Below are 25,263 nucleotides of genomic sequence, written 5' to 3'. Positions count from 1 at the left end.
AACTTGTGTAACAGAATTTATGGCACCAAGGCAGCTCCCCCTGTATCATGTGACACATCTTCTAGACACATACATAAAAGCGAGCCCCCACATGTGCACTCCTGCAGCACGTCTTGTATTTGCAGCCGAAGTATCAATGTTCTGAATTTTTTACGGACGTTTCTAAGACTGCCACTTCTGTGTCCTGCGTGGCACATGGGCCCGGCCTTAATGTCACTAGAACTCTCAATAGTAATACTAGTATCTTTTCAACAGAGGCTTACGGTGGAGTTCTTGTTGTTAATCATATACTTCAAACCCACATCACACAATCCATTTTATATACAGATTCCCTCAGTGTTGTGCGGGCATTGTCGTGAACAAATGTCCCAGAAACCATGTTGTGAATTTTATAGTCAAGGGTATTATAACTGCGTATGTCCACATATTTGAACTGGTCGTTTGCTGGGTCCCTCGCCACTGTGGCATAGCCCGGAACGAAGACGCGGATCGAATGGCTGCTTCTGCTACACTCTTGAATACAGTAGACATAATCACATTACCCTACACCGACGTGAAACCACACTTCAGACAACAACTTCGCAAAACATGCAAACACACTGGAGTGAACCGACAGAAAACAAGTTACACGTAGTAAAATATAACCTGTGACCATACACCACCGACAGACGCAATATATACACTGAAGTCGCCTTGGCTCGATTACGGATAGGGCACACACATGCAACGCACTCGCACCTTCTCACTGGATCTCCAGGACCTCTGTGAAGCAGGGGCGGAGAGGCCCTATCCGTGATCCACCTCCTCATACAATGTAAGGCACTCTACAATATACGACGCAAACCCTTCCCACAACTACACACACGACATATTCAACCACACCCGTCATACTTCTTATAAGATGATTCCTTGTTTTCGGTTCAGTGCACCTTTGAGGTCCTACCAGAAGCTCACTTCTTACAACTCATCTCGTACAACCCATAATTTTACCCCTGGTCCTATAAACCAGAAATTTATTTATCGTTAACCACTCTTGTTCTTCACCCTGGCCCTTTACACCAGCCGTGCTCATAGTATTTAACTGATTTATCCGTGTTCCCTCCTCATCAAACCACTTTGGGTTTGGTGCGTTTTGCCCATGTTGGCCTTGCGCCATTAAACTAAAACCATCATCATCGTCTTCATGTTTGTATGTATTACGGTTTGTAAAATAACACAATCTTCTATCATAACTGCAGGTATCACAACAAAGTAACATGTACGCGAACGTGCGCCGTTTCAACACGAACTCTTCGTCCACGTGGTGCATCCATGTTCTTTTTCAACTGGATCAAAATAAAACGCTTGCCGAGTTCGCGACGAATTCCACTACGAAGCAGTAAGTCACAGTGACAATGCAGTAAAATATATGTGTTGTCATTCACTTGCCTGGGAGCACTAACAAAAACCAGTAGCGCTATAAGTTTTGCCCCTGGCTTTTATGTAGTGAGAAGAAACATAAAACAGATTTTTTAGCGCTCCCTTAATACCATGTTTTCGTTCCTGCAGCTCCTCGGTTTACGAGTTTACAAGTGAGACGGCTTCAGCCGTTCTTTCTCGTCACAGGAAGGGTTTAGAGAGAACTTTTTGGCAGATTGTATCAGGTGGGTGAACTAGGAATGTTGCAAATCTACAGTTTCAAAGCAAAATACTGGAATAAATACCAGTTTGCACAGTGCACGGGTAGTGCTAACGTGTTTTTGTTGTAACGAAAGATTGCATCATAGTTGTGCGTAGTGTGAGTTATATATTATACAAGGCATGCGAGTGAAGGCCCACAGTACGTTCATTGCATGGAAGCTTGACCACATGATCCGAAATAGTTGAGACTTGGAGCCCGAAACAATTTCGTGCAAAGTTGCTGCTAGCTGCTACTTAGTTTATTTTTTGGCAATCTATTTTTAAATTCTGTAACTCTACCAATCAATTGTAGTGCACAATTGCCGTACGGGAGTTCCCTTGTTCTGCGGTGTAGTTTTTTCATCTCATGGGGTTTATCATGTGACTGGTTCTATCGTCACTTGGGTGAAATCATAATAAAAGTGCGGGATGTGTGTTCGATTTTTGCGCCTATGTCACGAAACAATATTTCTCATATGCTTGGATGGCTGCAGGTTACTGCGATAAATTTTTATTGTATAAATGAGCTCGTAAACTTATTGCCATAAAGCTCAATACATGTCATCACCATCATCAATTCGTCAATCTTGATGAACGTTTACTTCTTCCAAACCTCTTTAGTGAAAGAACTCATGCGTCCCTTCTTATGAGTGAGCAAGAGATCTTAATTTCTACTGGCACCATATAAACAGCATTGACCACACTGATTTGCGATAACCGGCTAATGAAGGCAAAATAAAAGCCTGGGTCAAAAAAGACTCGTTTTTCTAGATGAGAGCAATACCATATTTATATCAAACACAAAACAGATAATCAAGATATAAAAGGAAACATATACAGCACTGCCTACTCCAGTCAATGTCACGATATTTCTTCATGCCATCACAAAATCTTGTTTGTGTATTTTGCCGCTGCCAATTGCACAGACCATTTAAACCCAACTTAGTCACCGCCTAGCAACCTCACTCGGGGATTCTAGTGTGGCCCTTTGATAGTTTCGTCGTATCACCTGAACGCCAACAAGAAGTTAAAAAACTGAGAACTGTTTTAGGTTCTGGCTTAAACTATATCACTGTACGTCTTAACTGGACTGTTTTCAGGATTCCTTGTATGCTTCTTAAAAGACCTCTGTCACTGCGGGAAATCGAATTGAGTGAGTTATTATGGTCCCGTTCTTTCCTATTGATCAAAGGTGTGCTCTGTCTTCATCAACCTTTTAGTTCAATATTGGCCATATTTTCGTCTTTGTGTGCCGCTTAGGGGACACAAGCCACACTCAGCGGTGACGACAGGTGCAAGTGATTTAATTTTCTGGCCTCTTTCAGTTTGTGATATCAGCAGTCTCTTTTAATGTCAACCTGATTTTTTTCTGGTTTCCTGTGTAGGTGCTTCTACACCACTTTCACTAGTTTGAGCACAAAACTAGAAATGGTAAAGTCATTTCAAGCATTCACATTTCAAGCATTCAGATCAGTCGCCTCCAATGAAGGACCAGATAATGAACGGGATTTACCCCGCAAATGAACCACCAAGAAAAATTAAAGATTTGGTTCAGTAAATTTCTCGCTTTTTCCAACTAAAAATTGCCACTTTATTGGAGACTTCTCCCAACTATACCAGATATTATGGCGAACATTCGAAGCAGCAGCCATCCACAGGCTGCTGTCTTATTAGTTTTATGAAGACACAGCGACCTGCTTGTGGCATCGGTGGCCACATACCAAAGCCTTCAGTAACAAAACTGACTGCAGTTGTATTGACTCTCTAGTTTTTTTTTACCATGCAACTTGAATTCCACCGTTCTGCCAATTCTCTGAAAGTCTAAAATTTGTACTTTTTCTATTATGTAAGCACTTATGACGGTTGGACTTGCGTTTTTTTGCACTCCACAATGCCCACTTAAATGCACCTGAAAAGAAACGGGAAAGCAGGACGTCTCTTCAAGTGAGCTGGCGGGGTCTTCTTTTTCTCAGCGTCTATTAGAAAGGAAGCCTTCGTGTGGACATCTTTTTTTTTACATTTTTATGTGTTACGGCACTGGGTGCAGCATTTTACGACTACTAGTGCAAACGGACTCTTATGCTTGTTACGTGTAGCACATTTCGACAACAAATGCAATTCTAACTGTTAACACGCAATTACAAGCAGCTGATGTAGCAATGAGACGAAACACGTTCAGGTCATTCCGCGTTACCTCATGACAGACACTTGTGGTTTTTTTCTTCTTGCTGTACTTCTTGTCACTACGTGCTTTTATTGAGCCTAGTTGTTTTGACGTTGCCTTAAGAGTGGATAAATATAGAGGCATTGCTATTTATTCGGTGAAACTGTCCTTTTATTATGTTTTTCTGTTAGGTGAAATGAAATTATTTTCTCCAAATGGCCTTTAATGTTGGCTAAAACCGGTGCTTTGATGTTTTTAATGCCTATGAGGCCCTGTAAGCTCGCCCATCCGTTACGTTTCATGGTAATTTTCAGTGCACAGCTTTTCGAAAAATGGTTTTTCCCTGAGACTCAAACGCATTATTCAAATTTTTTCCCTGTAATTTTCAGGCAACATAATAAGAATGAAAAAGCATTATAATCGGATAAAGTTGTACTACTGCTAACTCTGTCAATGTGCAAACTAATACCCCTGCTAAGCAGGCAAATTTTTTTGCACACGCTCTAATGCATTCACGTTAGCGTCTCTTAGACAATCACAAGGGAGAGTGATTTCCACTGCTAAACTTGCACATGAACTGTGTGGGTTATCAGTAGTGAATCGAATATTTGGTAATCTGGTTGTTATATTTATCAGGTTGTTAGGTTCATGGAATAATATTATTTGAAAGCTGGAAAATCGGAGTGGTCCCCTTTTTGCACCGTTTTATCAAGTCGTTTTATATATGGATATTTGGATATCCGGATTTCATTTGGAAAAAAATAAAGATATCTTCACGATCATGAGCAAATTTTCTGGCATAAATGGTATCAAATGTCTGTTTCGCTGTTGCTTTTTTGTGGCCAATTTTTTTTCTGTTACTGCTGTTTTGTATAATGCAGAGCACATTCCACACCATTCCGTATAATATCCAAACATATGGTTTACGCGAATAGTGAAACCGGATAAAGTTACCTATTGTTGAAAATTTGGATATTCGGGTAAACAGTTTGCAATGCCGCAGTTGCTCCAGCTGGTTTAACGGGGTAACTTGGTTTATCAATAATTGCGAGCAGACGTTTTCTGAGCACGCATTCCCTAGCCCATCAGCAGTGTTACAAATAATGAACATGAGAGTTTCTGTACCTCGTTTAAGACAAACCATTACATATAAATTTCTGTTTTTTGTATGATAGGCAAAGTGGGAGGGAAGCAAATTAACGTCGGGCCCAGCAACCGCATCAGTCACCGTGGGGTGTTTGTCTACTGCAGCCATTCTCTTGGATGATATCAATTTATTGCTCATTTCAGCTGGCTGTGTTGCTGTGTTACTGTTTCTGAGTTTTGTTTTATATTCAATCTTCGTATACCATTTGGTTTTTACCACAATTTTGTGATCAGCTAATAACAGGAGATGGGAGCTTTTCAGAATTTGTCTCAGCAAGTGCTGACTCTTGCGAGACAATTTTTGCTACGTGGTGTTATATTTTCTTTTCATTTTCTAGCAGCGAGCAACAAGCTGTGAAGCATAAAGTGCGTAACGTAGCACGCGTGTGCTTCGTGTGTACTGATGTTTCATAAGTGACATCGAGTGCGGCCAACAAATTTATGAAAAGAAGAAGAGTGCGCAAAGTAATGAATGATAAAACATGGTTTTATTTGCAGGAAAAAATGCACGCTGCTGTATGCGGGAAAACAGAGCGAAGCATTAATGCCCACGTACTGGTTGCTAGCCAATTTATTTGCTAGTGCAGCTATGCTATCCAACGTGTCCCCAGTCTTTCCTTAGAGGAAGCACAACGCTACTGTTTATGCATGGTGCCTTTCTATGAAGTTCAATTCCCTTGTATTCAAGTTCATTAGCCTGAGTTAAACCAAATTATCGTGCAAAAACTCGAAAGCTGAACAAGATCACGCCGCACAGTAAAAAGAAAAAAGTTGTGTGAACGACCTTCTCGCTATTTCATTTGACTGGGAATAGGTAAACGGTGAATTACAATACCGACTGCTTCAAAAATTCAAAGAGTGAGGCCAGCTCAGTGCTGGCTTCTTATGAAAGATAAAATAAATGGCCCTTATAGGTTCAAATAGAGTAGGAAAGTAGGCGCTTTGAATGGCTAAATAAATGGCTTGATCGCATTCTAAATAAAAAAAAGGCACTGCGGGGATTGGACAACTTTACACGGGTTCTATATCACTTGTCAAAGCAAAAAATATGTCTGCATGTCAAGCCAGGTCATGGACACATGCCCCGTGATACCCACAGGTTTTGTTGTATTTGAGAAATACTCGCCATAATACTGCTTGTATTCTGCATGCTGCTCTTAAGTCCCCCCCGGATCATGTAATGCCAAGAGCATTGTAGCTGTATATCCTTAGTCAATCCGGAAAGCTTTTTTACATGCACACTTCCAAGGTACCAATGAATGAAGTCATACTAACCGCAAAAATGAGAGTTGTTTTTTCTAATGACTTCTCAAAAGGACTGCTCTTATTGAACTTTTCTTATGCCATTCTGTTGTGGCTAGTAAAAAAAGTGAAGTGAAGGCGTTCACACGTGCACTTTTAGACAAATTGAGTACGTGTGCTGGTCTGGTAGTTGTTTTTCTTATTTGTACGCATACTTGCTGCTACATTTAAACATTACTGATCACACGTACTATACTCTACGCCACTGGAACTTTTTTCATATAAAGGAATAATAATAAAACCTTTGCAAACTTTGCGACTACGATTGTCATTAAGGCGTGCTGTGGTCGTGATCGTGCTAGCTTTACCTTGCAATAGCAAGCAGATTTCAATCAGTGCAACCGCATTTTCTTCAAGAAAAATCTGATTTACATTGAGGTTTGCTTCCGTTCGAACAGCCACGACCACTGTACGCCTTGTAATTTCTGGTCTTTCGTATATGAATGCTTCTAAAGCATTCGTTGCCCCCCGGTACATGCCAATAGAAGGCTCCAGCTAAGCTAAATCATCTAAGCTAAAAACATGAAGACCAGGGGAAGAAATAACGTGCCTGGACACGCATGCACAGAGGGGCCACGGTACCAGCTACTGCAGCGCAACATACGATACCGACTATTCAAGAACTATATAGTTAAAGAATGCTGATGCACCAGCCTCCCTTAAAACTTGTAACAAGGTTGGTTACTGTTTGTGGGGTCTCTGTATGTCTTTCTATATTTAATAAACGTTATGCAGAAAAAAGCAAGTGCTTACCAACCGCACTCTTTGTGCCAATACGAGGTTTATATATTTATTCATGCACGGATTCATGTTTATGACGGTAGAGCTGTTGCAGTGATGTGTCTGGTTTTTGGTTTTGGCGGATCCCCTCAGCAAGGGAGTTGTTGCCTTTATCATGTCCTACAATTCTGTAAAGATTTGCAATTTAACTTGGAATTCCATGATTCGGTCCGAAGCAGCAATGGCGCGTCAGCAGTGCAGAAAAGGTGCGAAATGGGACGCCAAGTTAAGCAGGCGCTCAAACTGGACATTTTAAAAACATTGGGCTCTTGAAATTTGTGCTATATCAGGGTGTGGTTTTTGAAGTGCACGAATGGTGCCTAGGATTGCCTGCCCCATGCATCTCTGTAAAAATTAACCGAAAATTTTAGTATAAGTAATGGGGATGATGAAGCAAGCGTAATAGCTCAGAAATTTGTAGCAGTTTTGCTATGTTGTAGCAAATGTGTCCCTAGAGTTAACTTGGGCCGTTTGGTGCGTGGTGCAGAAACATAAAAGGACGCACTGACAGGATGAAGACCGAACACCACGTATTACTGACAGTAGCCTCACAGCTTATGGCGAAAGACTACGGCAAAACAGTATAAAAGTATAATGGGAGGAACTAGACTCCAGGCTTTGCCAAAGCGAAAAGCAAGGCTGAAGAATTGTATGCAAGGAATCTAGCGAAAATCCGGTGCAGTGTTACTGTCCTAAGAATATTTGGTTAGTCTTGCTGAGTCAGACTGCAGAATACCTGCAAAGGACGCTTGGCGAACTGAAATAGGAAAGAAGTGCTTTGGGGCTCAAAATAATAAGAGTAAATTTTGAGTAGTGAGGTATAAACATGCTGAATGCGCACTTCTTAGCTTAGGGAACGAAAGCGTAAAAAAAGTGAAAGAATATATTTACTTCTCACTGATAGTTAGTGCTGACCAATACCATGTGCGAGAACTCCGCCACCTAATAGGTATGCGCTGGGGGACACTCGGCAAAGACTCCCAAAAAATCAAAAGTAATTTACCTTTACCACTGAAAAAAAAAATATGCAGCCAGTGGAAAGCGCTGGTGATGACATGCGGAACTACAAACTTTGTGTTTTACTAAACAAAAGGAAAACAAACTTCTGTCAGTTCTGCAGTACAATAAAAAAATAATGACAGGAAAAACATTTACGAACAGGAAACGGGCTACTTGGATCAAGGAACAAACTCGAGTCGACGGTATCATATCACAAGTAAAGAAAAGTAAATGGACTTGGCCTGGTCACGTAGTGAGGTGAACGGACAACCGGTCAGCAAGCAGCGTAACAGAGTGGGTACCAAGAGGATGGACTAGAAGATGGAAAGACCAATAACATCAGGGAAGGATGAAATAGGTTAATTCGGTGGGCAGCTGTGGACTCGAGTGAAAGAGGAAAGGAGTGGATAAAAGTAACTAGCAGAACCTTTCCCCCTGCAGCCGACCTAAGTAGGCTGTTGTTGATAATTATGATAACGACTTAATGATGATGATGCTGATGCGAACGTTAAATTTTTGGGTTCAATTTTTTCTGACCCAGAAACCTCTGCCATGGCCTTGAAAATTTTTGAAAAGGAGATGTACATATTTTTTGATGAATGAAAAGATTGCAAGCGTTATGTGAATTAGCCCTTCATGTGAATACACCTTTTATATCACTTAATGAAGCCTGAAACATCTATAGTGCGTGTTCACCGCCGTATTCCCTTGCATGACATATGTCAAAAGCGATCAATTCCCGCATTTTCTTGCAGCTGCGTGCGCCACATTTTGAACAGTGTACTTGCTATCGAACAGATCATTATTGTACCGCCCTTTTTGGTTACGTTAGGCCAGCCGTCGGAAGGTTTGACTCCGTACACAACATGGACATTTCATTTGGTGTACCCACGCGCGTGTTTTTTTTCTGCAGAGGTGTTTGATTGCTCGACCATTGCTATTGTGGTGCTAGCCTCTATATTATGTGTAGCACAAAAACATAAACTCAAACCAAAAGGAGCAGCTACTCAGCACTTTGTGATACTTGGTGAGCCTTCGGAAGAACGGTGTTCTTACAACCGGGTATTTCGTTTGGTTGATACAATATAAACTAATGCGAATCCTAACGAGCAGCACATCTGCGAGATTATAATGTAGACCATAGCGATACACAGCTGAATGTAATCTCCGGCGCCCACAAGATTAAAAACGAGCATTTGAGTCAACAAGAGAGGTTCGTTTCGGATGCCTATCCGGAAGGTCTGCTCTATAATTTCGCCGCAGTACCACTTTTTGAGACACAAAATTTAGGGAGTAAATGCCAAACCAAATAATCTTATTCGTGAATCTCAATTCTGAAATTAATGACATCTAGTAGGGGTTGAGAAACTTGATTGCCACTTTCGTGAGCATCCAGTTTTGCTGGAGCAAAAATAGTTAAGTCTTCAGCCACATTTTATGAGTCGAAGCGGCATGATCATGACGAGCAGAAAGTACGTGGGCTATTACAATAAATGCAGTGTGTGGGGTCTGGACGAAATGAAATGGTGGCGCAGCTCGTATTACATTAGCCATAGAGGGCTACGCCAAAATTATTGTTTAGAGAACAAGTGAACTGCTTGTAACTTGTGTTGGTAATCTCCCGTTGTTGATCGAAGGCAGCAGTAAGTCACTGACTTGTAGCACAGCTGCCATTCTAATACTATTCGATGATGGCGTGCACAATAGATTCTTTGAAGGAAAGTTTGACATCCACCTAAATGCAGCCATACGGCTACAAAGAAAAGCTATACAGCTTTCTCAGAAACTTCGCAGTTGAAGAAAAATTTGTCCTGGTCCAGGATTCGAACCCGGGACCACTGCTTAACCGGAGCAGTCGCTCTACCAACTGAGCTAACCAGGAGGCTAGTCGTTAGTAGCGCGAAAGCGAATTGATCAACAACTCGAAGTGAAGGACAGGTGTTAATCAACCAGATTTAGGGGAAACTTAACACCTGTCCTTCACTTCGAGTTGTTGATCAATTCGCTTTCGCGCTACTAACGACTAGCCTCCTGGTTAGCTCAGTTGGTAGAGCGACTGCTCCGGTTAAGCAGTGATCCCGGGTTCGAATCCTGGACCACGACGAATTTTTCTTCAACTGCGAAGTTTCTGAGAGAGCTGTATAGCTTTCCTTTGTAGCCGTATGGCTGCATTTAGGTGGATGTCAAACTTTCCTTCACAGAAACTTACTCCACCTTGGGGGTTTCCCCTAAATCTGGTTGATTAACAATAGATTCCTTCAGTTTTACTCATTCACCTAAACGGAAAGAATGAGTTGGGTCACCGCCATCGCATCGACTAGAAATGGCACATTACGTATCTCAATCCATAATTCGTGGTTTTCACCTGACATTTGTTTCTTTTCTTGGCATTTGTATTTTATCTATGACTTGCGCATTTTTAGTATTTCTACACGATGAACTTTCAGATGGCGGTCGGAATTCTATGCTTTCCCGTTTCTTACCATCGACATTGTCGCGCAGCCAAAGACGACGCAGTTGTCTTCAAGAAAAACAAGTTTATTGGAGTGATCTTGTGCTCCCCTAACAACTGAAAGGATACACAGGTGGGGAAGCAGTAGTCAACAAAATGACATGTGCACACGAGCGTTGGCAAGTCGAATACTCCAGCCTATGCTCTGCAGGCTTTTATATTTCCGTGCCAGTGTTTCTCGAAACATCGATTTACATCAAGAACATTGTAGATCAAAGAAGATTAGTCTAGGTTAGTGAAATTAGGGCAAAGCGCTCTTCTTGTCAGAATGAGATAACCCTTACTAGAAAAACAACGAATGGAAGAGCGCTTCGCTTGGGACACAGATAACGCAGCCGGGTGCGGCCGGGCAGTAAAAACAAAACATAAACTAAGAAACCGAATGCATGGTTAGCGGCATTACTCCCCCACTAAGAAGCATCATCCCGATGCTAAAATAAAACTACAGTCCGAAGAAACCACAATAAAAAAAGTCTGTCATCTTGCCCAGTAAGGTTTGAGGTGAACCACGTGGACGACTTCGGGCCGCGTGCGTCAGCGTGGTGTGCCGGACTCACCATCAGGGATCACTTCGTAGGTAAGTTGGCCAACAAGTCGTAGAATCTTGTAAGGTTCCGAAATACCGTCGCAGAAGCTTCCTACTCAGTCCGCGTCGTCGGATGAGAGTCCAAAGCAGCACACGATACCCTGGGTGGTAGTCGTCGTCTCGGCGTCGGAGGATGTAGCGCCCGGCATCCACCATCTGCTGGTCCGTTATACAAACTCCAGGGAGCGCTGGTAGGCCTCCTCCCCAGGTTAAAGGTATTTCGTACGTCGGCGTTGAGTTCGTCATCTTCTACGTGCGGAAGCATGACGTCAACCATCGTATTCAGCCATCTTCCCTAGACTACTCAAACGCTGTCACCTGCGTGATTTCATGTATCGCTGTGTTGTATGTAAAGGTGTCATACGGGAGGACCTCCTCCGAAGTAAGTCTTATGTTCACCGTCGATGTACAGCCGGTAAAACGCTTGTCTATAACAGCGATTTCAACTTCAACCAGCTACATCCGAAAACTGCCGAAACATACTCGTTCCAAACATGTCGGATGCAAAAGCAAAGGGCTAAGACTTCATTATTCCGCAGTAGTTTTATTCAAATCCCGCTCCGGCGGGGCAGGATAGGGCTGAGAGTACGAACGCTGTGTTATAGACAAGCCTTTTACCGGCTGTACATAGACAGCATATCCCCGATAATTTTGTTCAGACATTCTTTTAGTCCGTTCATGTGGGGGGGGGGGGGGTACGTCGTCGTTCTTCGGTGATTCGTTTTGCTTTAGCGTAAGATTCCTTTCATAAGCTCTGCAGTATATTCCGCTCTGTGGTCCATCATAAGGACTTCAGGGGCTCCATGTCGCAGCCCGACTGGGTTCATGAAGAACTTCTCGACTTCTTGTTTTGTCCGCCTCGGAATAGCTGCGGTCTCTGCGTAGCGCGTCATGTATTCGGTCGCTACGACAATCTACTTTTTCTCGGGTCGGGATGTAGGGAACAGGCCCAAAAGATCCATTTCAATCTGTTGAAAGGGCCCCGATGAGACGCCAACCGGTTGCAGAAGTCCGACGGGCATCGTCGGAGGTGTCCTTCGGCGGTGGCAGTGACGCCAGCTGGTGACGTAGTGGAGCACATTGGTTGTAAGGAGGGTCTAGTAGTATACGTCTTGATTCTTCCCATACTTAGTGCAGTGCCATGATTTCCGGAAGACGAATCGTCATGGCACGCTTACAAAATTTCGTCGCGAACGTCTCGCGGGTATGACAAGAGGATATTTTTTTGTTGTTCCTGGGTTGAATTTTTTTTCACGAGGAAGGCGTGTTTCAGGCTGAATGCAGATAAGTTGCGTTCGAAGGCCTTTGGCACGCTGTCGTTATTACGGTTATTACGTCCTTCGAGATAGCCGATCATGCCGCGTTACTCGGGGTCGGCACGCTGCTGTGCCGCTAGGTGGCTTCTCGTCACGGCTCCGAAGAATGCTCCATCTTCGTGGCAATGTTATGGTGGTGGGTCGACGTGGGATTGAGACAGGTATTCGGCATCGGGGCGTTCTCTGCCGGATTTATATACTATTGTAACGTCGAATTCTTGCAGGCGCGAGCTCCATCTAACCAGACGACCCGAACGGTTCTTCAAATTGGAAAGTCAACACAGCGCATGGGGGTCCGTCACAACCAAGAACGATCTTTCATACGCGTATGGGCGAAATTTCAAAATGGCCCACATATACACGAGGCACTCTTTCTGAGAGTCTGGGTAGTATTTTTTTGTTTGGGCAGGCCACGGCTGGCATAAGCCATTACTTTTTCGCAACCGCTTTGCTTTTGGACGAGGATGCCCTCCAAGCCTATATATCCGGTGTCTGTATGCATTTCTGTTTCGGCGTTTTCGTCGAAATGAGCGGGCACAAGCAGGCTTTGCAGGCATTTTTGCAGCTCGCAGAATGCTTCCTTTTGGGCGCTTTCCCAGCGTAAATTGGTGCTATATTTCGTTAAGTGCATGTGTGACTCTGCAATGCGTGCGGAGGTTGTGACGAAGCGCCGGTAGTAGGCGCGTGTAGTCCGAGAAATATTCCCACCGGCTTCATGTCGCTCGGCCTTAGGAATTGAGCTATGGCTTATGGTTTCGCTGGGTCAGGCAGGACTCCCGCGGCTTTGGCAACGCGGCCTAACAACTTGAGCTTTTTCTTTGCGAATCGGCACTTTTCAGCCTTCAGCCTTAACTATGACGTACGAATGGCCTCGAGTACATACTCCAACCTTCCAAGGTGTTCTTCGAAAGTCCTGGCAAATACGACAACGTCGTCTAGGTATACGAGGCAGCTGTGCCACTTCAGGCCTGCTAGCACAGTGCCTATTACTCTTCGAAATGTTGCTGGTGCCGTGCACCGCCCATACGGCATCCTCTTGAACTCGTATAGGCAGTCCAGCGATATGAATGCAGTTTTCTCTTTGTCTCTCTCGTCCACTTTACTTGGTATTCAAATCCGTCGAAGGGAAATACTTTGCTTGGCAGAGGTGGTCGAGGGCGTCGTGGATTCACGGCAGGAGGTACACGTTCTTTTTGCTGATCTTGTTCAGTCACCGGTAGTCAACGCAGAACCTTAACGTGCCATCTTTCTCCATCACGAGTACGACCGGCGGAGCCCGGGGTTTTTTTGAAGCTGTACAGTCGCTGAGCACGCCATCGACTTGTCACCGGATGGCTTCCCGCTCGTGTGAAGAACCCAGGTACGGTGACTGTGGGCTAGGTCGGGCTTCATCTTCGGTTATAATTCCATGCTTGGCTAGGGGTGTCTGGCGTAATGTTGAGTTCAACGAAAAATACTCGCGGTAGCGAAACAGCAAATCGAATAATTTTTCCCGTTTTTTTCTCGCGGTAGCACCGGATTCACGTCGAAGGGATGCTGAAGCTTGAAGGTATTTTTGGTTGCGGGTTTCAAGTGAGTTTTCTTCTAGGAACGCAATTGCAGTGTAATTGTTTAAATGCTGGTACTCCAGGGTAAAACTAGTGAAAAACGTAAGATTTACGTTGCTTAAAGCGCGCAATACCTCTTGCGATGGAGACATCATTCTCGAGAAGCAAACTGGTCACTCTCTACGATAGCGTCGATGGCAGGAGCAGCATCCTCGCAGTAGACGGTGATCATCACGCTTGCGCGGGCTGGCTGGGTGCCGTGATCGTCAGCGATTCTTACAGCAGCACGGTGTCGGGGTTTTTTTAAAGAAAACTTTTCAACACTTTTTAAACAATAAGACCTTGTTATCCAGTAGTCTGGCTAAAAATGAAGTATTGAGATCGTGACTCCATCTCGGTGCCCACTCGAACCATGAAAAACGCGCAATGATGTAGGTACAGGACGAGGGGCGGAACAGCTGGTGCAAAGCGCCAACCACCACCTGTGCTAGCTCGTTACCTGAGAGAGATGCATGGACCGGTGCCCAGGCTATTTGCACGTTGCGCATACGAGCGTCTTAAACGGAGCGTAGGATGCTTATGGTGATATTAGGCATCCTGCCAAATTCGTAATTCCGGAGAGCGGTTTTAGTGTGGCTCACTATAGTTTTAGCAATTTTGGAGGTGACGGCAATCCCAAAAGCAGCCTGTTCTCTTTCCCCTGCGTAATTACTGTAAATAGAAACAGATGCCAGAGAGTTGCCGCTAGCATCTAATGCCACAATGGCAAACACGAGGCGGCCCAAGGTTTCAGCTCCCAGGATTGCCCTGACGACGCTGCTGGCTCGGACCAGGAGGATACAGACAGTCTGGGGACCTATCACGACATCATTTAAAATATCGTATGGAGCGCCAGAATTATGCCACAGTGCATACAACGCTCAACAGATTTCAATCTGTAGCCTGGCGTCACCTGCAGGCTAATGCATTCTCCAATCCTGCCCACTTGAGCCACTTTTATCCCGACCCTTATCCCTTTAATGCCTGAATTATGAAATAGGCCACAAAAAAATTTTTTTTTGTGTGTTTCGGCTTTAATCAGGGACCGTGATCACATTCCACATTTGTTTTATCTGGGGTGCAACTATATCGCCGACTTTTAGGTTTGTCGCGAATTCGCGACAACAGGCACTTAAGCCCATATCTCGAATAGAACTTCATCACCTGCTTTTAGGTTTGTCCTGAATTCGCGACAACTGGCACTTGGGTCAATATGAGGAAGTTTTGCCGCAAGAATAAAGGGGATGTCTGCAGGCCTGCGAAACAATGGCTTCTATGAAAAACATTTATTTCACAGATTCCAAGCCCAAGAAATCAACTGTCTTGAAAATAAAATCCTCGGCTCCAGGATTCCAGGACGGTATTTCCCGCTGTTCTCGACAGCCTGTTTTTTTCCACTTCACGGTCTGTTTTGCACAGGCAGTTGGCAAAGCCACCACGTCACCGTTTTCATCTTCACTGCTAGACGAAGACTCTCCCAAGGGCGCAGCCCGTGCTTGTGCATACGGATCGTAGTCAACATCGTCGTCATCACTGTCACTAAGACAGCTATCGTCACTCTTATCCTCAGGTGGCAGTCGTGTGCGAAGCCCTTTTCTTCCATAGAACGATCCAACGTCCATCCTCTGCCAAAAAATAAAAAAAAAACGTCATACCTGCAGTCACCGCGAAGTGCCAAAATGGCCGAGTGTCACGAATTCGCGACATACCACGAAAGGAAGAAGCATGCAACAAAAAACACAGTTTTAGAGAATGTAGCAGCTTATGGGCAGTCTCTTGAATGCGTGCCAATAGGGTAAAAGATTTGGGGAGCTTGTACTCACTTTGGTTAGGCAGAAACCGACGAAGAAGTGAGAGCTGTCTCACGTGGCTCGCGCTTCCCGCCAACCGATAGCACAGAACTGGCAGGATGCCGATAGATCTACTGGGTTCTAATTTTCAACATCTTGTACTAGATGGCGATACATGCCTGGAGCGCAACCACCCCCTCTTTGAATGAAACACATGACAGCCGCCGCTGAAGTGCCTAAATGGCCGAGTGTCGCGAATTCGCGACATACCAGAAAAGCATGAAGCCTGCAACAAAAAACGTATTTTGATTCAATGTAACACCTTATGGACAGCCTCTGGAATTCGTGCAAATAGAAAAAAAAAAATTCGGAGAGCTTGTGCTCACTTTGGTTAGGCAGAAAACGACGAAGAAGTGGAAGCTGTCACACGTGGCTCGCCCTGTCCGCCAACCGACAGACATTCTGGGTTCTTATTTTCAACAACTTATACCAGATGGCGCTACATGTCTGGAACGCAACCACCACATCTGCTGCAAACACATGACAGCCGCCGCTGATGGCAGCAAAGGTTGCGCGAGTTGCCTGGCCAGCTTATTCAGTATGTCGCGAATTCGCGACAACCGGCATTAAAGGGTTATAATGACCAATGCAAATGGTGCACCCAGCGAGACACACCCACTCACATGATTTGGGCTTGTGATGCTCAGCCACGAAGTATACGAGCATGCTTACGAATTACCAGTGCTAAGCAGTGGGAGACTTGTTTGTTTAGCTTAGCTCCCACCAAGAAATACACGATAAGGTCATCCAACTTGCTGAAGATGCTGCTTGCACCCAAGGGCTGCAGGCAACCATCTAAGGGGCGAAATTCAGGAAGGCTTTCGCCTGCCCTTCCCCCTTTCACCCAGTTTTGGGGAAAATAAAGTTATCATCATCGTCATCACCATCATCATCATCACCGTCATCCTCATAATCATCATCATGATGAGCGCGAACCACGGCGGATCGCTATCAGACATGCGAGAATTAAACCGTGACGTTAACGAGCCACCACCAATAGGACAACCCCCGATGTAATTACATAGTTAAACCGGCGACAGAAAAATTTAAGCGCGATTTTTTTCCGAATATTTCTCAAATTTGGAGCTGACCGATTTCAGAGCACGTGTACGTATTGCTCAGTATCGCTGGCCGTCTACCCTAAGGTCTCACATGTTCATTTGCAATTCGCAAGGCGCCCTGCACGACCCATTTATTTGAATCCTACTATCTTCATAGGAGTACTATGCTGTGCCTGTGTATCTACTTTTCCTCGGGCAGTACCCTAATGTGCGATGGCTCGTCTACACGGCTTTTCGCCTGCTAGAAAGAAGTGAGCAGAGTAAACATTACAAATGAAATGAAAAATCTCAGGCCAAGGGATTGTAGGGAACCGAAATCTGGACGCTCGCGGATCAGTAGAGTCGCTACTAGGTAATATGTGTCTCCTAGAAAGCATTCTAGAAGGCTTTCTATTCGCCCCTTCAACTCAAGAATAGCAGGTATTAGCGCGCACTGTTTACCCGGTGGGACGACCCAGCCACGCGACTGCGCTGTCAGAGCCGCGTGATTTTTTTTACCGACATACCCAGTGTATTTATGCGCAAGCCATATTCACCCAAGTACCGTGGAAAGGACACATTACTTATTTAGCCGATAATGAGGCGCCTACGCAATATGGGGAGCGCGGCTCAGCATCAGCGCCTGGCTAGGGCTGGCGAAGCATGAGTAGGAGGAGAGGGGCAGGAGATCAGCGCGGGCTCGGCACACGGGACGTGCCTGACTGTATTTTAGAGAAGTCGCAACGTATAGATCGTAAAGTTGGCATCGAGGGCAGCTTGAACAAGTGTCCTAAACCGTATGACGGCATCAAACGCAATGTGCGCTCGCCACCTACAACAGACCAGCCACGAATGAATCGGCAAATTTCTGCTCTATTGTGCTTCCTTTATTAAAAGAACATACACTGGCAATAATTATCGCAACGTAACTATCGATGATTTTCAACGGTTTTTGTATCTATCAAAAATGACTGTATATGTGTGCTCACGACGCAGCGTCACCGTAAATTTCTTCCACTTTTACCCATCGCATTCAAGGTATGTCACTACCTTTGAAAAGGCATATTTTTATAAAAATGGTCGCGGGTTCAATTCCCGGCCGCGGCGGCCGCTTTTCTGATGGAGGCGAAAAGCAAAAACGCCCGTGTGTACGAGATTTCGGCGCACGTTAAAGACCCCCAGGTGGTCAAAATTACTCCGGAGCACTCCACTACGGCGCGCCACATCGCCTGCGTTGCGTCGGCGCGTTAAACCCTACAATCAATCAATCAATCAATCATATTTTTATAAAAATGACTTTTTTTCTTTTTTAAATTTCCAGAATACCCAAAGATTCAAAAATGTTGTGCACCAAGAATTCTGTTTCTATCCTTTTTGGTTAAAAAGTTACTGCCAAATTACTAATAGCTGGTGAACCATTGCGAAACCGAAACTAATCTGGTGTGGTAGCGAAAATTGACAACTCAGTGAAAATCAGCGGTGTATATTGAAACCATACCTAAAGATAATCCAAAACATATTTGCAATGCTTTCTGTTTTTTAAACATCGCTTTAAACTTCCGTAAGGGGGACGCATGACGCTAGAGGCGTCTCAGGTGCTCACTTTGCGCGAGCTTTATTCTACTGCTGTGAGAGCTTCGGGGCCATCCTGTTGATCGGGATTCTCTTTACTAGCGAAAGTAAAGCATTGGCGAAACGTTTTTATCAGAAGTTATGGCCAAGTTCCGGGTGAAAAGGCGACTGAAACGAACGTTTCGTGGAAATCGGAACACGGTGATTGCTCCGACCAAAGATGATGCGGACGTCAATGTTTCGGCTAGTGCTGCAAATCTTGGGGACGTGGACAACAACTGTGAAGTGCCCTTACAAGACCCTTTACTGCAAGGTAATATGATTATTGATGTGGAGATTATGTCGTCTGTTTTTGCAAAATTGGCCTGCCCAGAATGCACGACGACGTCACACCAATTGCAAGAATCCTCGCAGCAGGGAATATCTTTTGCATACGTCATTGTTTGTGATGCCTGCGCATTTGGACATTCTTTTCAATCGTCAAAAAAGGCTGGAAGTGCTATTGAAAATAACCTGCGTCTTGTCTACGCTATGCGGCTGCTTGGCAAGGGTTATTCTGGAGCTGTAACGCTGGCGAAAGTAATGAACACGCCACCACCACCTTGGCATTCTGCCTACCAAAAGATATCTACCAAGCTCTGTAAAGCGGCAGAGACTGTTGCGTGTGAGTCAATGGCAAATGCCGCTGCTGAAGTGCGTTGTGTTGTGCAAACTACTGAATGCGGTGTATCAGGGGATGGCACTTGGCAAAGGCGTGGTCATTCTTCATTGAACGGCTGCGTCTCCTTAATAACTGTTGATACTGGCAAAGTAATTGACGTAGAAGGTATGTCAAGTAAATGTAGGGCATGCCATTTGAAAAGCAAGTTGAACCCAACAAGTGCTGAATTTATGGAATGGAAGGCAAACCATACCCAGTGCCCGGCGAACTACACCGGTAGTGCTGGTGGCATTGAGGCCGTAGGGCTTTATCGTATGATCGAGCGTGCAGAAAGATGTCGTCAATAAAGTATGTAGACTTCTATGGAGATGACGACTCCAAGAGCCACGCGGCAGTAAAGGATATATATGGCCTAAATAGCGTGCGGAAACTTTAGTGCATTGGAAATGTACACAAGCGAGTAGGGTGCCGCCTAAGAAAGTTGAAAAAAACTGTTCGTGGACTGGGAGGCAAAGGAAAGCTAACCGACGTTCTCATCGACCGGCTGTAGAATTTCTATGGTATTGCCATCAGAGCAACTGTGGGAGACCTGCACGCAATGAAGCAAGCAACATTAGCAAGCCTGTTCCATTGCAGTTCAAAAGATGAAGCACCAAGGCATGGTCTGTGTCCCCAGGGTCCCGAGAGTTGTTGCGGTTTTAATCGAGAGAAAGCACTCGGTGGTGGACGCTACAAGCACAAGGGAGGCCTTTCCGACGAGGTACTGAACCAAGTGAAGCCACTGTATGCTGACCTTTGTAAGGAGGAGCTCCTAAGCAAGTGCCTGCACGGAACAACCCAAAATGCCAATGAGAGTTTCAACAGTATGATTTGGCAACGGGTACTCAAAGACGTCCACGAGGGATTGCCTGTCCTACTTTTTGGTTTATATGACGCTGTGTGCCACTTAAATAATGGCAACAGAGGCACAGCTGATATTTTGAGAGAAGCAGGCATTGAACCTGCCCACCATACTCTCTTAGCATGCCGCACTAGTGACCGGTACCATGTGAAGAAGGCCCAGCGCCACTCAACGAATGAGGAAAAACAACTCCGCAAAAAAAGACGGGCTTCGACAGAAGCCAAACGAGAGTGTGTGGCAGCTAATGATGGCCCTAGCTATGAACCTGGTGGATTTTAACTTTCTAGGTTTTGATTCTCTTGTTTGTTCATGGACTGGAAAACTGTATTCTTGTTTTTCTCAAAACTTGATTTTTTGTACTTTCTTGCTACACAAATAGTCGTAACTTCTAAATAAATGTAGCATATTTAATGAAACTTTCCCAACCTATTTCTTTATTACCAACGTATGCAATGAACTAGAATAATTGAAAACTAATGGAAAGGTTTTATGTAATCAAGATTTATTTTACAGAATCCAGTAAAAAAGCCGAATTTTTTCGCTTTCTTCGGAATTTCTGCTGTAACTTGATTCCCATACATCGGATCGCAAAGATCCTTGTTAGTTGCACAGCCTGGATAGTTGGGTACCCCTGTGCCGAATAGTTTACAATTTCTGCACAGTTTTCGTAAGTTACAAATGTTCGCTTAACAGCTAAGGTTGAGCAATTTTTCGTCAATAACAAGTTCCAATATAATTTTTTTCACTCTTTTTTAATTTTAAATACCACTTATAACGGTCTTTCATAAGGTCAATGTAAAATAAAAGTTTTGGTGTTAAAATTTAAAAAAAATTTTGAAAAAGGTGGTGACATACCTCAAGTGACTGTCGTACAGTAAATTGGTGACCTCTGATCAATCGCAGCCTATGGTAACCGAGCCAGGCAGCCCCGGACGACTACACCTCCCATTCGTGTCCCGTGACGTATCACCCTGATACTGTTCTCGACCACGTTGGATCTCATTAAACGTGTTCCTTGATGCATTGTGTTCGGTGCTGGCAATGGCGTCCATCGGAGGCTTTCTTGAGTTCGATACCTTTTATCCAAAAGACAGCGTCTCGATTAACTATGTTATGTAGCTAGTAATTCTAGCTGATGTGAACACTTCAGTGCATGTCGTAAATTCAATTTGCATATAGAATTCTTTGAGGAATTTGTATTATAAAACACTTTGCTGGCTGAGACAGTATAATGAACGGAAGTCATATGCGTGATAATGCGGTCAAGGTCCTAGCCACCAGAAGGAAATTGGGAACAATGTCAAGGTAAAATCACACAAGTCAGGTATGAAAGAAAATTTACTTTCCGATAATCTAAATAAGACGCCTTTGATCCTTTGAAAAAACAAATTTGGTCTTGCGGCGAAACCTATGCCGACCCTAAAATGGTAACGCCGGTCTTCATTACGATGAGAACGACTAGCGAGTGGTTGAAACAAGTGGCCATGCACAGCCGTTCAACCTGCACGCATAGATGGTTAATACTCTCCAACTAGCGCAATTTTCCGCTCCACCGACGCATACAAAGGCCCGTTTCTACTAAGGTATTGGTAATGCCGCGTCATGTCGTTTTTTACAAATGCATGTTACATTTCGAATTGTCAGTTGGAGTGAGACATATATATTTCCCCCTCTATTCCGATCCAGTGTTTTCTTCCAAAGTAACTAACATGGGATGATGCCTTGTTGGCAGGCTGAAGGAAGGCAAATTTTGCGCTTATTCTTCTTATGCTTCCCTTTTTAGACAAATTTTGAAGCAGTTTGTGGGGTTTTGGCTGGTTCCTACAAGCATTTTTGCTAGTCGAGCACGGTTTCTATGCAAATGGAAGCATTTGTTAATTTCGGCAAGTAAAATGGCCAAACTATTGTTTAGCGTATTTTTTCTATTTTATCACAGTTGGTTTTATGCTGGTATTTGCCGGAGTCGCACGTCCATGACCTTTAGGAATAAATAGCTACTCTGTTCCAACCGCAGGTGCGATGCTGTGTTAAGATTAGGCTTGCCCGAAATCTTTGTCATTCTTTTGAGTTTGCGAACTAATACAACGCGTGGCTTCAAATGCTTTTTCTCTGATAGGCCTCAGCCGAAATCACACTTAGTGCCGACTACGAACTTGCGTGTTGGCCAGGATGTTCATGAAACCAAAGCCATAAATTCGGACACACGAGAAAGTTTTTAAAGAACACGTGAGCATCTCGCCCTTCGCTTAACCGAACTGTATTTAGCAGGGACACTGGTTGCTTCTCACTTCATTTGCTGTGCAATAGTACTACAGGCTTTTAATCACCATGCTTCCATTCCCTTCCCATTTGCGACCATACACTCACTATAGACTCGGTTTTAAAATGCGAACAAGCGGCGGCGGGGGTTAATGGCAAAGAGAATCGTTGAAAGGCCGCGCGACCGAACCGGCGCGACAGCAGAGCAACGTCCGGAGCTATGGTACGGTAGTTCCAGGCAGGGTGTCGAACCGGAACCGGAACCGAACCGAAAACCGGAGCCGAACCCGAATTTTTGCCCGGAACCGGAACTGAACCGGAACCGTATTTTTTCCGCCATTTTGGAACTGAACCCGAACCGGAACGAATCGAAGGAACCGTTCCGAACCGGTTCCGGGGCTTCAAAAATGTGATTTCTAGTTTTCCAGTTCGGTACCCTACCTTGCGTCTGAAGATATTTTGCCACTTCCCAGACAGAACCATGAAATATTTTGCGTAGTCTGCAGTTCCCAAGGCCCACCATGTTCTCTTCTAATTATTTCCCTCAATTTAATGTAAAGTTGTCCGTATACACTATCAGTTTGCGTTAGGCACTTCCCATCTCTCCCAAACATCTTTTACGTTTAGAATAACTTAAGTTATAACGCATATTACGAGGCAACATATCATGGAATATTCTTCATGGTTTCAATACATGGTGTTTAAAATCGCGTAAAGTTTTTAATGTCTTGTTAATTCGCATGCATCCCTTTCCGCTTGTGAAGGCCTTCAGGGACACCATCAACAATACATCCATATCTTCCACTTATAGTGTGAATGGGCAGTTATATACAAACACCACTGAGACACAAACACTCGCAGTTCTCAAAATTAACGTAACTTTTTCTTGTATACAGTGCCGTTGTGTCTTTTGGTTACTGCTCCAAGAGAACATGAGATTTAAAAAAATGGGGAGTCCTAATTTCCACTTTTAAAGTATATTTGATAGCATTTTTATGTTATCTCGAATCTGCTTAACCTTAAACTTCAGAGGTGAATGGATTGAAGTCGATTAGTGCGGGTTAGCGGGTAGACTCGCCACACCCCCTCGCCACATCGCCTCGCCACACCCCCTGTTTCCTGGATCACGTGTGGCTTTCGTCACGAAGTGGATCCTTTAAAAGAACGCTCCGTCCACCTCAGCATCACTTGGCAGCGGAGGCAGCGAACAGAACGGTCGCCTGATGGTCGCCTTCCTATTTCATAGGTTTGAATATTCTGCAGTAATCTTTGTTCGCTTACTCAGTGACTTTTTCTGTTGCCTCTGGTGCCAACCACCCAGTGTCATTGCTATTGTGTGCCCTTGTGTATAATCCCGCATTGCTTTGGTCATGAAAACTGACATTGCTGACCTAAGACGCGAGATCGCTGATCTTAAGCGTGAATTTCGAAAAGAAGTAAGGGAAATGCAGAAAAGCTACGAGGAAATTAAGAAATAATATGAAACCACTAGGAACGAAAATGTGGAAATGCAAAAAAGCTGCGAATTCTTCAACAAAAGCTACGAGGAAATGAAAGAAGAATGTGAAACTACAAGAAAAGCAAACGCAGCTTTGAAAGTTTCAAGTTCGACGTTGGCATGATAACGGAAACCTGGTATATGAGTGACACAGAAGTGCTGCGCCTTTCGGGCTTCAATACGTTCTTTCTAAATAGGTCCCATCGCGAGCTGGGGGTGTGTTACAGCTCGTGTCTACATAGCTTTCTTGTAGTATAATGAACGAATTTTCGACAGTTACGACAGATTATGAAGCTTTAACGGTGCAATGTAAAAATGCCATTTTTGTTGTTGTGTACCACCCCCCTGATGGAAAACTCAAAAATTGTTTCGCATTTTTATAAGACCTTCTCAATTTTGTTTTGTCTTGTGGTTTACAAATAACTATTGGTGGGGACTTTAACATTAATATATTACAGGCAAGCTCACATTCGCGTGATCTAGAGCTCCTTTTCGGTTATTTCGGCTGCATGAACGTGATCAAAGAACCGACTCGTATGGGCCGTCTTTCCCAAAGTCGTATTGATGTATTTATAACCAGTGATACAAGTAGCAGTACCATGTCCGGTGTGATTGGTGTACATATAGGTGACTATTTACCTATATATAGGTTCTCAATGCACACAGAAATACTAAGATGTAAGCAATGCCCCGAATCTTTCGCTTTTCACGATATTAATCAGAATACTTTGACTATTTTTCGTCAGAAAATTCCCTCTATTTGGTGGAACCCTTTACTTCTGTGCACCACTGCAGATGATGCCTATGATACTTGTCTAGAATCGTATCAAGATGCATATAAAAAGTCTTTTCCTCTTAAGATGGTGAAGAAAAATAAGAATATAAGGAAACCATTGATTACAGACGAATGTCTGAAGATGATCCGTAAAAAAGATTTATTGTACCATAAGTTTATAAAAACAAAGAACAGGGGCGATTTTGTAGCCTTTAAAAAGTACCGAAACTTTGTGACAAAGTTCTTACGCTATACTAAAAAAATGTACTTCGAACATGCGTTTTCTGAGGCTTCCTCCCGGCGTGATGTCATGTGGCGGGAATTGAATAAACTTTTGCACCCACTTACGACGACTTGGAATTGACGACGACTTTGAATTGACAGTAGATAATAAACCACTCAAGGGTCAAGAACTGGCAACCAAGTTTAATCACTATTTAACGAATCTTATGCAATGCTCCCACAATGAAAGCGCTATGAGCTTCCTAAAGGATTCTAACCCCCACAGAGCCTTTGTTTCTCGGGCAACGCCTCAGGAAATATGGTCGATTTTCTTGTCACTAAAAAATAGCGAGGCCATAGACATCGATAGGCTTCAGATTCGGCCTATTAAGTTTGCACTGGACCTTCTGGTATCGCCGCTTAGCCATATAAACA

The 25,263-nt window shown here is 44.0% G+C and overlaps 1 long non-coding RNA gene and 1 pseudogene across 1 annotated transcript; one reads left to right on the top strand and one right to left on the bottom strand.

The window, feature by feature from the left end:
* Window positions 1–15,312: 15,312 nt before the first annotated feature.
* LOC144150202 (uncharacterized) lies at window positions 15,313–16,446 on the bottom strand. The gene is made up of 2 exons (XR_013318457.1): window positions 15,874–16,446; window positions 15,313–15,675 (listed from the first exon to the last, which is right to left on the bottom strand). It is a non-coding gene; the product is annotated as an uncharacterized LOC144150202 (long non-coding RNA).
* A 2,207-nt stretch (window positions 16,447–18,653) lies between these two features.
* On the top strand, window positions 18,654–20,353 carry LOC144148361 (uncharacterized; annotated as a pseudogene).
* Window positions 20,354–25,263: the final 4,910 nt, after the last annotated feature.

This window comes from Haemaphysalis longicornis, unplaced genomic scaffold, assembly GCF_048455015.1.
Source record: "Haemaphysalis longicornis isolate Haplotype H1 unplaced genomic scaffold, Haemaphysalis longicornis Haplotype H1 scaffold_8, whole genome shotgun sequence".
Lineage (NCBI taxonomy): Eukaryota > Metazoa > Arthropoda > Arachnida > Ixodida > Ixodidae > Haemaphysalis > Haemaphysalis longicornis.
Note: the sequence above shows the minus strand (reverse complement) of the source record. Positions and strands in the feature narration are given on the sequence as shown.